This window comes from Ambystoma mexicanum, chromosome 1p (genome assembly GCF_040938575.1).
Source record: "Ambystoma mexicanum isolate Mex_15411 chromosome 1p, UKY_AmexF1_1, whole genome shotgun sequence".
In the NCBI taxonomy this organism is placed as follows: domain Eukaryota; kingdom Metazoa; phylum Chordata; class Amphibia; order Caudata; family Ambystomatidae; genus Ambystoma; species Ambystoma mexicanum.
Window position 1 is genome coordinate 237,488,339 of NC_090921.1, and position 12,945 is coordinate 237,501,283.

Genomic DNA, 12,945 nt, shown 5'->3' on the forward strand with positions numbered 1-12,945 from the left:
CAGCACGCCCTGGAAGTGGGGCTCATTCCGCTGCAACGGGAGGTCTTCCCAGGACGCGTCACAGCTCAACGCAAGAGCTCCTGGGTTTCGAAGGCTCTTGCAGCAAGCCTTCACAAAGCAGCAGGGAGCGCCGTTCCAGATGGGAAACTTGAGACTGGATGTCCAGAAAAGCAAGACGTCAGAAGCGAAACCTTTTTCCTGCAGGGTGTGGCATACCATCCGCTTGCTCATTGCGACAGAGGTGGCACTAATGAAGGAAGAGGTCAACGTTACGTTCTTCTTTAAAATGCAAGGCCAGGAAAAGTGGCAGCGGTGGGATTTGAACCCACGCCTCCGAAGAGACTGGAGCCTTAATCCAGCGCCTTAGACCGCTCGGCCACGCTACCTCCCTGCTAGTCGCCGAAAGCGGAACTTGACCCGTTGCCCGGCCCGCTTTAGTGCTTTGCCTTTTCTCCTTGGAAAGTCTGGAGACAGGCAGTGGAAGGGCAGGCAAACTGTCAGGTGCGCAGAGGAGGGGAGACCATGAGGCAAGGTGGGAGATGGGGGCAAGAAGTGAGAAAAAAACTAATCGCAAGCTAGGGCAGGATTCAGAAAGTGAAGCCGAAAAGGGGCTTAGCATGCAGCCCAGGGGTTTCTTTGACTGTCCTAAGCCCACAGGGACTTTGCCGTCCTCAGCTCATGAGACTTGAGATGGGTAGCTTGATTTGCTGAGGAAATGCGGGATGACAGATTCAACTCTGGAGTCAAACATAGCCCGGAACTATCGCCTTAAACTGAGTTTTAAGCCTGGTGCCGATAAAAAGAAAGAAATTAGCCTTAGATCGGGCAAGCCGTTTGACGGGGGAAAATGAGACCCCCCTAGGCCAGCTAGGTGGTCGCTGGATGCTGTGCAGACATCAGCAGCTGTTCATTTCATGCCCTCACGTCTCCTCGTTAGTATAGTGGTCAGTATCCCCGCCTGTCACGCGGGAGACCGGGGTTCAATTCCCCGACGGGGAGGTTAAACCGTTTCTGGATTTTTTTTAGTTCTTGACAAATATTCTTGAAGATTAGGCTGAGTCAAGTAGGGAATGGGTGCCAAGAACTGACTCTTTAAGAAAAAAGCACCGGCAACGCTAGTCATCGTACAATATTTGTGCACAATTGCTTACATTAGGCGGCCGGTCCACTTTATTGAGTCCCCCTCAGCACCATTTAGTGCTCCTGTTGTCTGCGAAGTCCAAATTGTAACCCTGAATCAGTTCCTCTTCTGACCCTTTGTATCATGTTACATGACGAGTAATGATCACCTGTTAGCTTTATCCCTAATTATAACTCTCACTCTTTCCCTGCATCTAACCCTAGCTCTAATCCCATCATTAACCTCGGTCCGGGCACACGCGTGAACCCCTACTCTCATCTCAGCCTCTCCTGGTGATACATCACACCTGGGATCGTTTGCTCCCTGTGGGCTGTGGGAAATTTGCTACCAGCACGCCCTGGAAGTGGGGCTCATTCCGCTGCAACGGGAGGTCTTCCCAGGACGCGTCACAGCTCAACGCAAGAGCTCCTGGGTTTCGAAGGCTCTTGCAGCAAGCCTTCACAAAGCAGCAGGGAGCGCCGTTCCAGATGGGAAACTTGAGACTGGATGTCCAGAAAAGCAAGACGTCAGAAGCGAAACCTTTTTCCTGCAGGGTGTGGCATACCATCCGCTTGCTCATTGCGACAGAGGTGGCACTAATGAAGGAAGAGGTCAACGTTACGTTCTTCTTTAAAATGCAAGGCCAGGAAAAGTGGCAGCGGTGGGATTTGAACCCACGCCTCCGAAGAGACTGGAGCCTTAATCCAGCGCCTTAGACCGCTCGGCCACGCTACCTCCCTGCTAGTCGCCGAAAGCGGAACTTGACCCGTTGCCCGGCCCGCTTTAGTGCTTTGCCTTTTCTCCTTGGAAAGTCTGGAGACAGGCAGTGGAAGGGCAGGCAAACTGTCAGGTGCGCAGAGGAGGGGAGACCATGAGGCAAGGTGGGAGATGGGGGCAAGAAGTGAGAAAAAAACTAATCGCAAGCTAGGGCAGGATTCGGAAAGTGAAGCCGAAAAGGGGCTTAGCATGCAGCCCAGGGGTTTCTTTGACTGTCCTAAGCCCACAGGGACTTTGCCGTCCTCAGCTCATGAGACTTGAGATGGGTAGCTTGATTTGCTGAGGAAATGCGGGATGACAGATTCAACTCTGGAGTCAAACATAGCCCGGAACTATCGCCTTAAACTGAGTTTTAAGCCTGGTGCCGATAAAAAGAAAGAAATTAGCCTTAGATCGGGCAAGCCGTTTGACGGGGGAAAATGAGACCCCCTAGGCCAGCTAGGTGGTCGCTGGATGCTGTGCAGACATCAGCAGCTGTTCATTTCATGCCCTCACGTCTCCTCGTTAGTATAGTGGTCAGTATCCCCGCCTGTCACGCGGGAGACCGGGGTTCAATTCCCCGACGGGGAGGTTAAACCTTTTCTGGATTTTTTTTAGTTCTTGACAAATATTCTTGAAGATTAGGCTGAGTCAAGTAGGGAATGGGTGCCAAGAACTGACTCTTTAAGAAAAAAGCACCGGCAACGCTAGTCATCGTACAATATTTGTGCACAATTGCTTACATTAGGCGGCCGGTCCACTTTATTGAGTCCCCCTCAGCACCATTTAGTGCTCCTGTTGTCTGCGAAGTCCAAATTGTAACCCTGAATCAGTTCCTCTTCTGACCCTTTGTATCATGTTACATGACGAGTAATGATCACCTGTTAGCTTTATCCCTAATTATAACTCTCACTCTTTCCCTGCATCTAACCCTAGCTCTAATCCCATCATTAACCTCGGTCCGGGCACACGCGTGAACCCCTACTCTCATCTCAGCCTCTCCTGGTGATACATCACACCTGGGATCGTTTGCTCCCTGTGGGCTGTGGGAAATTTGCTACCAGCACGCCCTGGAAGTGGGGCTCATTCCGCTGCAACGGGAGGTCTTCCCAGGACGCGTCACAGCTCAACGCAAGAGCTCCTGGGTTTCGAAGGCTCTTGCAGCAAGCCTTCACAAAGCAGCAGGGAGCGCCGTTCCAGATGGGAAACTTGAGACTGGATGTCCAGAAAAGCAAGACGTCAGAAGCGAAACCTTTTTCCTGCAGGGTGTGGCATACCATCCGCTTGCTCATTGCGACAGAGGTGGCACTAATGAAGGAAGAGGTCAACGTTACGTTCTTCTTTAAAATGCAAGGCCAGGAAAAGTGGCAGCGGTGGGATTTGAACCCACGCCTCCGAAGAGACTGGAGCCTTAATCCAGCGCCTTAGACCGCTCGGCCACGCTACCTCCCTGCTAGTCGCCGAAAGCGGAACTTGAACCGTTGCCCGGCCCGCTTTAGTGCTTTGCCTTTTCTCCTTGGAAAGTCTGGAGACAGGCAGTGGAAGGGCAGGCAAACTGTCAGGTGCGCAGAGGAGGGGAGACCATGAGGCAAGGTGGGAGATGGGGGCAAGAAGTGAGAAAAAAACTAATCGCAAGCTAGGGCAGGATTCGGAAAGTGAAGCCGAAAAGGGGCTTAGCATGCAGCCCAGGGGTTTCTTTGACTGTCCTAAGCCCACAGGGACTTTGCCGTCCTCAGCTCATGAGACTTGAGATGGGTAGCTTGATTTGCTGAGGAAATGCGGGATGACAGATTCAACTCTGGAGTCAAACATAGCCCGGAACTATCGCCTTAAACTGAGTTTTAAGCCTGGTGCCGATAAAAAGAAAGAAATTAGCCTTAGATCGGGCAAGCCGTTTGACGGGGGAAAATGAGACCCCCTAGGCCAGCTAGGTGGTCGCTGGATGCTGTGCAGACATCAGCAGCTGTTCATTTCATGCCCTCACGTCTCCTCGTTAGTATAGTGGTCAGTATCCCCGCCTGTCACGCGGGAGACCGGGGTTCAATTCCCCGACGGGGAGGTTAAACCTTTTCTGGATTTTTTTTAGTTCTTGACAAATATTCTTGAAGATTAGGCTGAGTCAAGTAGGGAATGGGTGCCAAGAACTGACTCTTTAAGAAAAAAGCACCGGCAACGCTAGTCATCGTACAATATTTGTGCACAATTGCTTACATTAGGCGGCCGGTCCACTTTATTGAGTCCCCCTCAGCACCATTTAGTGCTCCTGTTGTCTGCGAAGTCCAAATTGTAACCCTGAATCAGTTCCTCTTCTGACCCTTTGTATCATGTTACATGACGAGTAATGATCACCTGTTAGCTTTATCCCTAATTATAACTCTCACTCTTTCCCTGCATCTAACCCTAGCTCTAATCCCATCATTAACCTCGGTCCGGGCACACGCGTGAACCCCTACTCTCATCTCAGCCTCTCCTGGTGATACATCACACCTGGGATCGTTTGCTCCCTGTGGGCTGTGGGAAATTTGCTACCAGCACGCCCTGGAAGTGGGGCTCATTCCGCTGCAACGGGAGGTCTTCCCAGGACGCGTCACAGCTCAACGCAAGAGCTCCTGGGTTTCGAAGGCTCTTGCAGCAAGCCTTCACAAAGCAGCAGGGAGCGCCGTTCCAGATGGGAAACTTGAGACTGGATGTCCAGAAAAGCAAGACGTCAGAAGCGAAACCTTTTTCCTGCAGGGTGTGGCATACCATCCGCTTGCTCATTGCGACAGAGGTGGCACTAATGAAGGAAGAGGTCAACGTTACGTTCTTCTTTAAAATGCAAGGCCAGGAAAAGTGGCAGCGGTGGGATTTGAACCCACGCCTCCGAAGAGACTGGAGCCTTAATCCAGCGCCTTAGACCGCTCGGCCACGCTACCTCCCTGCTAGTCGCCGAAAGCGGAACTTGACCCGTTGCCCGGCCCGCTTTAGTGCTTTGCCTTTTCTCCTTGGAAAGTCTGGAGACAGGCAGTGGAAGGGCAGGCAAACTGTCAGGTGCGCAGAGGAGGGGAGACCATGAGGCAAGGTGGGAGATGGGGGCAAGAAGTGAGAAAAAAACTAATCGCAAGCTAGGGCAGGATTCGGAAAGTGAAGCCGAAAAGGGGCTTAGCATGCAGCCCAGGGGTTTCTTTGACTGTCCTAAGCCCACAGGGACTTTGCCGTCCTCAGCTCATGAGACTTGAGATGGGTAGCTTGATTTGCTGAGGAAATGCGGGATGACAGATTCAACTCTGGAGTCAAACATAGCCCGGAACTATCGCCTTAAACTGAGTTTTAAGCCTGGTGCCGATAAAAAGAAAGAAATTAGCCTTAGATCGGGCAAGCCGTTTGACGGGGGAAAATGAGACCCCCCTAGGCCAGCTAGGTAGTCGCTGGATGCTGTGCAGACATCAGCAGCTGTTCATTTCATGCCCTCACGTCTCCTCGTTAGTATAGTGGTCAGTATCCCCGCCTGTCACGCGGGAGACCGGGGTTCAATTCCCCGACGGGGAGGTTAAACCGTTTCTGGATTTTTTTTAGTTCTTGACAAATATTCTTGAAGATTAGGCTGAGTCAAGTAGGGAATGGGTGCCAAGAACTGACTCTTTAAGAAAAAAGCACCGGCAACGCTAGTCATCGTACAATATTTGTGCACAATTGCTTACATTAGGCGGCCGGTCCACTTTATTGAGTCCCCCTCAGCACCATTTAGTGCTCCTGTTGTCTGCGAAGTCCAAATTGTAACCCTGAATCAGTTCCTCTTCTGACCCTTTGTATCATGTTACATGACGAGTAATGATCACCTGTTAGCTTTATCCCTAATTATAACTCTCACTCTTTCCCTGCATCTAACCCTAGCTCTAATCCCATCATTAACCTCGGTCCGGGCACACGCGTGAACCCCTACTCTCATCTCAGCCTCTCCTGGTGATACATCACACCTGGGATCGTTTGCTCCCTGTGGGCTGTGGGAAATTTGCTACCAGCACGCCCTGGAAGTGGGGCTCATTCCGCTGCAACGGGAGGTCTTCCCAGGACGCGTCACAGCTCAACGCAAGAGCTCCTGGGTTTCGAAGGCTCTTGCAGCAAGCCTTCACAAAGCAGCAGGGAGCGCCGTTCCAGATGGGAAACTTGAGACTGGATGTCCAGAAAAGCAAGACGTCAGAAGCGAAACCTTTTTCCTGCAGGGTGTGGCATACCATCCGCTTGCTCATTGCGACAGAGGTGGCACTAATGAAGGAAGAGGTCAACGTTACGTTCTTCTTTAAAATGCAAGGCCAGGAAAAGTGGCAGCGGTGGGATTTGAACCCACGCCTCCGAAGAGACTGGAGCCTTAATCCAGCGCCTTAGACCGCTCGGCCACGCTACCTCCCTGCTAGTCGCCGAAAGCGGAACTTGACCCGTTGCCCGGCCCGCTTTAGTGCTTTGCCTTTTCTCCTTGGAAAGTCTGGAGACAGGCAGTGGAAGGGCAGGCAAACTGTCAGGTGCGCAGAGGAGGGGAGACCATGAGGCAAGGTGGGAGATGGGGGCAAGAAGTGAGAAAAAAACTAATCGCAAGCTAGGGCAGGATTCGGAAAGTGAAGCCGAAAAGGGGCTTAGCATGCAGCCCAGGGGTTTCTTTGACTGTCCTAAGCCCACAGGGACTTTGCCGTCCTCAGCTCATGAGACTTGAGATGGGTAGCTTGATTTGCTGAGGAAATGCGGGATGACAGATTCAACTCTGGAGTCAAACATAGCCCGGAACTATCGCCTTAAACTGAGTTTTAAGCCTGGTGCCGATAAAAAGAAAGAAATTAGCCTTAGATCGGGCAAGCCGTTTGACGGGGGAAAATGAGACCCCCCTAGGCCAGCTAGGTGGTCGCTGGATGCTGTGCAGACATCAGCAGCTGTTCATTTCATGCCCTCACGTCTCCTCGTTAGTATAGTGGTCAGTATCCCCGCCTGTCACGCGGGAGACCGGGGTTCAATTCCCCGACGGGGAGGTTAAACCGTTTCTGGATTTTTTTTAGTTCTTGACAAATATTCTTGAAGATTAGGCTGAGTCAAGTAGGGAATGGGTGCCAAGAACTGACTCTTTAAGAAAAAAGCACCGGCAACGCTAGTCATCGTACAATATTTGTGCACAATTGCTTACATTAGGCGGCCGGTCCACTTTATTGAGTCCCCCTCAGCACCATTTAGTGCTCCTGTTGTCTGCGAAGTCCAAATTGTAACCCTGAATCAGTTCCTCTTCTGACCCTTTGTATCATGTTACATGACGAGTAATGATCACCTGTTAGCTTTATCCCTAATTATAACTCTCACTCTTTCCCTGCATCTAACCCTAGCTCTAATCCCATCATTAACCTCGGTCCGGGCACACGCGTGAACCCCTACTCTCATCTCAGCCTCTCCTGGTGATACATCACACCTGGGATCGTTTGCTCCCTGTGGGCTGTGGGAAATTTGCTACCAGCACGCCCTGGAAGTGGGGCTCATTCCGCTGCAACGGGAGGTCTTCCCAGGACGCGTCACAGCTCAACGCAAGAGCTCCTGGGTTTCGAAGGCTCTTGCAGCAAGCCTTCACAAAGCAGCAGGGAGCGCCGTTCCAGATGGGAAACTTGAGACTGGATGTCCAGAAAAGCAAGACGTCAGAAGCGAAACCTTTTTCCTGCAGGGTGTGGCATACCATCCGCTTGCTCATTGCGACAGAGGTGGCACTAATGAAGGAAGAGGTCAACGTTACGTTCTTCTTTAAAATGCAAGGCCAGGAAAAGTGGCAGCGGTGGGATTTGAACCCACGCCTCCGAAGAGACTGGAGCCTTAATCCAGCGCCTTAGACCGCTCGGCCACGCTACCTCCCTGCTAGTCGCCGAAAGCGGAACTTGACCCGTTGCCCGGCCCGCTTTAGTGCTTTGCCTTTTCTCCTTGGAAAGTCTGGAGACAGGCAGTGGAAGGGCAGGCAAACTGTCAGGTGCGCAGAGGAGGGGAGACCATGAGGCAAGGTGGGAGATGGGGGCAAGAAGTGAGAAAAAAACTAATCGCAAGCTAGGGCAGGATTCGGAAAGTGAAGCCGAAAAGGGGCTTAGCATGCAGCCCAGGGGTTTCTTTGACTGTCCTAAGCCCACAGGGACTTTGCCGTCCTCAGCTCATGAGACTTGAGATGGGTAGCTTGATTTGCTGAGGAAATGCGGGATGACAGATTCAACTCTGGAGTCAAACATAGCCCGGAACTATCGCCTTAAACTGAGTTTTAAGCCTGGTGCCGATAAAAAGAAAGAAATTAGCCTTAGATCGGGCAAGCCGTTTGACGGGGGAAAATGAGACCCCCCTAGGCCAGCTAGGTGGTCGCTGGATGCTGTGCAGACATCAGCAGCTGTTCATTTCATGCCCTCACGTCTCCTCGTTAGTATAGTGGTCAGTATCCCCGCCTGTCACGCGGGAGACCGGGGTTCAATTCCCCGACGGGGAGGTTAAACCGTTTCTGGATTTTTTTTAGTTCTTGACAAATATTCTTGAAGATTAGGCTGAGTCAAGTAGGGAATGGGTGCCAAGAACTGACTCTTTAAGAAAAAAGCACCGGCAACGCTAGTCATCGTACAATATTTGTGCACAATTGCTTACATTAGGCGGCCGGTCCACTTTATTGAGTCCCCCTCAGCACCATTTAGTGCTCCTGTTGTCTGCGAAGTCCAAATTGTAACCCTGAATCAGTTCCTCTTCTGACCCTTTGTATCATGTTACATGACGAGTAATGATCACCTGTTAGCTTTATCCCTAATTATAACTCTCACTCTTTCCCTGCATCTAACCCTAGCTCTAATCCCATCATTAACCTCGGTCCGGGCACACGCGTGAACCCCTACTCTCATCTCAGCCTCTCCTGGTGATACATCACACCTGGGATCGTTTGCTCCCTGTGGGCTGTGGGAAATTTGCTACCAGCACGCCCTGGAAGTGGGGCTCATTCCGCTGCAACGGGAGGTCTTCCCAGGACGCGTCACAGCTCAACGCAAGAGCTCCTGGGTTTCGAAGGCTCTTGCAGCAAGCCTTCACAAAGCAGCAGGGAGCGCCGTTCCAGATGGGAAACTTGAGACTGGATGTCCAGAAAAGCAAGACGTCAGAAGCGAAACCTTTTTCCTGCAGGGTGTGGCATACCATCCGCTTGCTCATTGCGACAGAGGTGGCACTAATGAAGGAAGAGGTCAACGTTACGTTCTTCTTTAAAATGCAAGGCCAGGAAAAGTGGCAGCGGTGGGATTTGAACCCACGCCTCCGAAGAGACTGGAGCCTTAATCCAGCGCCTTAGACCGCTCGGCCACGCTACCTCCCTGCTAGTCGCCGAAAGCGGAACTTGACCCGTTGCCCGGCCCGCTTTAGTGCTTTGCCTTTTCTCCTTGGAAAGTCTGGAGACAGGCAGTGGAAGGGCAGGCAAACTGTCAGGTGCGCAGAGGAGGGGAGACCATGAGGCAAGGTGGGAGATGGGGGCAAGAAGTGAGAAAAAAACTAATCGCAAGCTAGGGCAGGATTCGGAAAGTGAAGCCGAAAAGGGGCTTAGCATGCAGCCCAGGGGTTTCTTTGACTGTCCTAAGCCCACAGGGACTTTGCCGTCCTCAGCTCATGAGACTTGAGATGGGTAGCTTGATTTGCTGAGGAAATGCGGGATGACAGATTCAACTCTGGAGTCAAACATAGCCCGGAACTATCGCCTTAAACTGAGTTTTAAGCCTGGTGCCGATAAAAAGAAAGAAATTAGCCTTAGATCGGGCAAGCCGTTTGACGGGGGAAAATGAGACCCCCCTAGGCCAGCTAGGTGGTCGCTGGATGCTGTGCAGACATCAGCAGCTGTTCATTTCATGCCCTCACGTCTCCTCGTTAGTATAGTGGTCAGTATCCCCGCCTGTCACGCGGGAGACCGGGGTTCAATTCCCCGACGGGGAGGTTAAACCGTTTCTGGATTTTTTTTAGTTCTTGACAAATATTCTTGAAGATTAGGCTGAGTCAAGTAGGGAATGGGTGCCAAGAACTGACTCTTTAAGAAAAAAGCACCGGCAACGCTAGTCATCGTACAATATTTGTGCACAATTGCTTACATTAGGCGGCCGGTCCACTTTATTGAGTCCCCCTCAGCACCATTTAGTGCTCCTGTTGTCTGCGAAGTCCAAATTGTAACCCTGAATCAGTTCCTCTTCTGACCCTTTGTATCATGTTACATGACGAGTAATGATCACCTGTTAGCTTTATCCCTAATTATAACTCTCACTCTTTCCCTGCATCTAACCCTAGCTCTAATCCCATCATTAACCTCGGTCCGGGCACACGCGTGAACCCCTACTCTCATCTCAGCCTCTCCTGGTGATACATCACACCTGGGATCGTTTGCTCCCTGTGGGCTGTGGGAAATTTGCTACCAGCACGCCCTGGAAGTGGGGCTCATTCCGCTGCAACGGGAGGTCTTCCCAGGACGCGTCACAGCTCAACGCAAGAGCTCCTGGGTTTCGAAGGCTCTTGCAGCAAGCCTTCACAAAGCAGCAGGGAGCGCCGTTCCAGATGGGAAACTTGAGACTGGATGTCCAGAAAAGCAAGACGTCAGAAGCGAAACCTTTTTCCTGCAGGGTGTGGCATACCATCCGCTTGCTCATTGCGACAGAGGTGGCACTAATGAAGGAAGAGGTCAACGTTACGTTCTTCTTTAAAATGCAAGGCCAGGAAAAGTGGCAGCGGTGGGATTTGAACCCACGCCTCCGAAGAGACTGGAGCCTTAATCCAGCGCCTTAGACCGCTCGGCCACGCTACCTCCCTGCTAGTCGCCGAAAGCGGAACTTGACCCGTTGCCCGGCCCGCTTTAGTGCTTTGCCTTTTCTCCTTGGAAAGTCTGGAGACAGGCAGTGGAAGGGCAGGCAAACTGTCAGGTGCGCAGAGGAGGGGAGACCATGAGGCAAGGTGGGAGATGGGGGCAAGAAGTGAGAAAAAAACTAATCGCAAGCTAGGGCAGGATTCGGAAAGTGAAGCCGAAAAGGGGCTTAGCATGCAGCCCAGGGGTTTCTTTGACTGTCCTAAGCCCACAGGGACTTTGCCGTCCTCAGCTCATGAGACTTGAGATGGGTAGCTTGATTTGCTGAGGAAATGCGGGATGACAGATTCAACTCTGGAGTCAAACATAGCCCGGAACTATCGCCTTAAACTGAGTTTTAAGCCTGGTGCCGATAAAAAGAAAGAAATTAGCCTTAGATCGGGCAAGCCGTTTGACGGGGGAAAATGAGACCCCCCTAGGCCAGCTAGGTGGTCGCTGGATGCTGTGCAGACATCAGCAGCTGTTCATTTCATGCCCTCACGTCTCCTCGTTAGTATAGTGGTCAGTATCCCCGCCTGTCACGCGGGAGACCGGGGTTCAATTCCCCGACGGGGAGGTTAAACCGTTTCTGGATTTTTTTTAGTTCTTGACAAATATTCTTGAAGATTAGGCTGAGTCAAGTAGGGAATGGGTGCCAAGAACTGACTCTTTAAGAAAAAAGCACCGGCAACGCTAGTCATCGTACAATATTTGTGCACAATTGCTTACATTAGGCGGCCGGTCCACTTTATTGAGTCCCCCTCAGCACCATTTAGTGCTCCTGTTGTCTGCGAAGTCCAAATTGTAACCCTGAATCAGTTCCTCTTCTGACCCTTTGTATCATGTTACATGACGAGTAATGATCACCTGTTAGCTTTATCCCTAATTATAACTCTCACTCTTTCCCTGCATCTAACCCTAGCTCTAATCCCATCATTAACCTCGGTCCGGGCACACGCGTGAACCCCTACTCTCATCTCAGCCTCTCCTGGTGATACATCACACCTGGGATCGTTTGCTCCCTGTGGGCTGTGGGAAATTTGCTACCAGCACGCCCTGGAAGTGGGGCTCATTCCGCTGCAACGGGAGGTCTTCCCAGGACGCGTCACAGCTCAACGCAAGAGCTCCTGGGTTTCGAAGGCTCTTGCAGCAAGCCTTCACAAAGCAGCAGGGAGCGCCGTTCCAGATGGGAAACTTGAGACTGGATGTCCAGAAAAGCAAGACGTCAGAAGCGAAACCTTTTTCCTGCAGGGTGTGGCATACCATCCGCTTGCTCATTGCGACAGAGGTGGCACTAATGAAGGAAGAGGTCAACGTTACGTTCTTCTTTAAAATGCAAGGCCAGGAAAAGTGGCAGCGGTGGGATTTGAACCCACGCCTCCGAAGAGACTGGAGCCTTAATCCAGCGCCTTAGACCGCTCGGCCACGCTACCTCCCTGCTAGTCGCCGAAAGCGGAACTTGACCCGTTGCCCGGCCCGCTTTAGTGCTTTGCCTTTTCTCCTTGGAAAGTCTGGAGACAGGCAGTGGAAGGGCAGGCAAACTGTCAGGTGCGCAGAGGAGGGGAGACCATGAGGCAAGGTGGGAGATGGGGGCAAGAAGTGAGAAAAAAACTAATCGCAAGCTAGGGCAGGATTCGGAAAGTGAAGCCGAAAAGGGGCTTAGCATGCAGCCCAGGGGTTTCTTTGACTGTCCTAAGCCCACAGGGACTTTGCCGTCCTCAGCTCATGAGACTTGAGATGGGTAGCTTGATTTGCTGAGGAAATGCGGGATGACAGATTCAACTCTGGAGTCAAACATAGCCCGGAACTATCGCCTTAAACTGAGTTTTAAGCCTGGTGCCGATAAAAAGAAAGAAATTAGCCTTAGATCGGGCAAGCCGTTTGACGGGGGAAAATGAGACCCCCCTAGGCCAGCTAGGTGGTCGCTGGATGCTGTGCAGACATCAGCAGCTGTTCATTTCATGCCCTCACGTCTCCTCGTTAGTATAGTGGTCAGTATCCCCGCCTGTCACGCGGGAGACCGGGGTTCAATTCCCCGACGGGGAGGTTAAACCGTTTCTGGATTTTTTTTAGTTCTTGACAAATATTCTTGAAGATTAGGCTGAGTCAAGTAGGGAATGGGTGCCAAGAACTGACTCTTTAAGAAAAAAGCACCGGCAACGCTAGTCATCGTACAATATTTGTGCACAATTGCTTACATTAGGCGGCCGGTCCACTTTATTGAGTCCCCCTCAGCACCATT

At 51.6% G+C, this 12,945-nt stretch overlaps 9 non-coding genes across 9 annotated transcripts; all 9 read left to right on the forward strand.

Moving 5' to 3' along the window:
* The first annotated feature begins 927 nt into the window (after positions 1-927).
* TRNAD-GUC (transfer RNA aspartic acid (anticodon GUC)) lies at positions 928-999 on the forward strand. The gene has a single exon. It is a non-coding gene; the product is annotated as a tRNA-Asp (tRNA).
* A 1,396-nt stretch (positions 1,000-2,395) lies between these two features.
* Positions 2,396-2,467, forward strand: TRNAD-GUC (transfer RNA aspartic acid (anticodon GUC)). The gene has a single exon. It is a non-coding gene; the product is annotated as a tRNA-Asp (tRNA).
* A 1,396-nt stretch (positions 2,468-3,863) lies between these two features.
* TRNAD-GUC (transfer RNA aspartic acid (anticodon GUC)) lies at positions 3,864-3,935 on the forward strand. The gene has a single exon. It is a non-coding gene; the product is annotated as a tRNA-Asp (tRNA).
* Positions 3,936-5,332: 1,397 nt separating this feature from the next.
* Positions 5,333-5,404, forward strand: TRNAD-GUC (transfer RNA aspartic acid (anticodon GUC)). Its single transcript has one exon. It is a non-coding gene; the product is annotated as a tRNA-Asp (tRNA).
* Positions 5,405-6,801: 1,397 nt separating this feature from the next.
* On the forward strand, positions 6,802-6,873 carry TRNAD-GUC (transfer RNA aspartic acid (anticodon GUC)). The gene has a single exon. It is a non-coding gene; the product is annotated as a tRNA-Asp (tRNA).
* A 1,397-nt stretch (positions 6,874-8,270) lies between these two features.
* On the forward strand, positions 8,271-8,342 carry TRNAD-GUC (transfer RNA aspartic acid (anticodon GUC)). The gene has a single exon. It is a non-coding gene; the product is annotated as a tRNA-Asp (tRNA).
* Positions 8,343-9,739: 1,397 nt separating this feature from the next.
* TRNAD-GUC (transfer RNA aspartic acid (anticodon GUC)) lies at positions 9,740-9,811 on the forward strand. Its single transcript has one exon. It is a non-coding gene; the product is annotated as a tRNA-Asp (tRNA).
* A 1,397-nt stretch (positions 9,812-11,208) lies between these two features.
* TRNAD-GUC (transfer RNA aspartic acid (anticodon GUC)) lies at positions 11,209-11,280 on the forward strand. The gene has a single exon. It is a non-coding gene; the product is annotated as a tRNA-Asp (tRNA).
* A 1,397-nt stretch (positions 11,281-12,677) lies between these two features.
* TRNAD-GUC (transfer RNA aspartic acid (anticodon GUC)) lies at positions 12,678-12,749 on the forward strand. Its single transcript has one exon. It is a non-coding gene; the product is annotated as a tRNA-Asp (tRNA).
* The last annotated feature ends 196 nt before the right edge of the window (positions 12,750-12,945 follow it).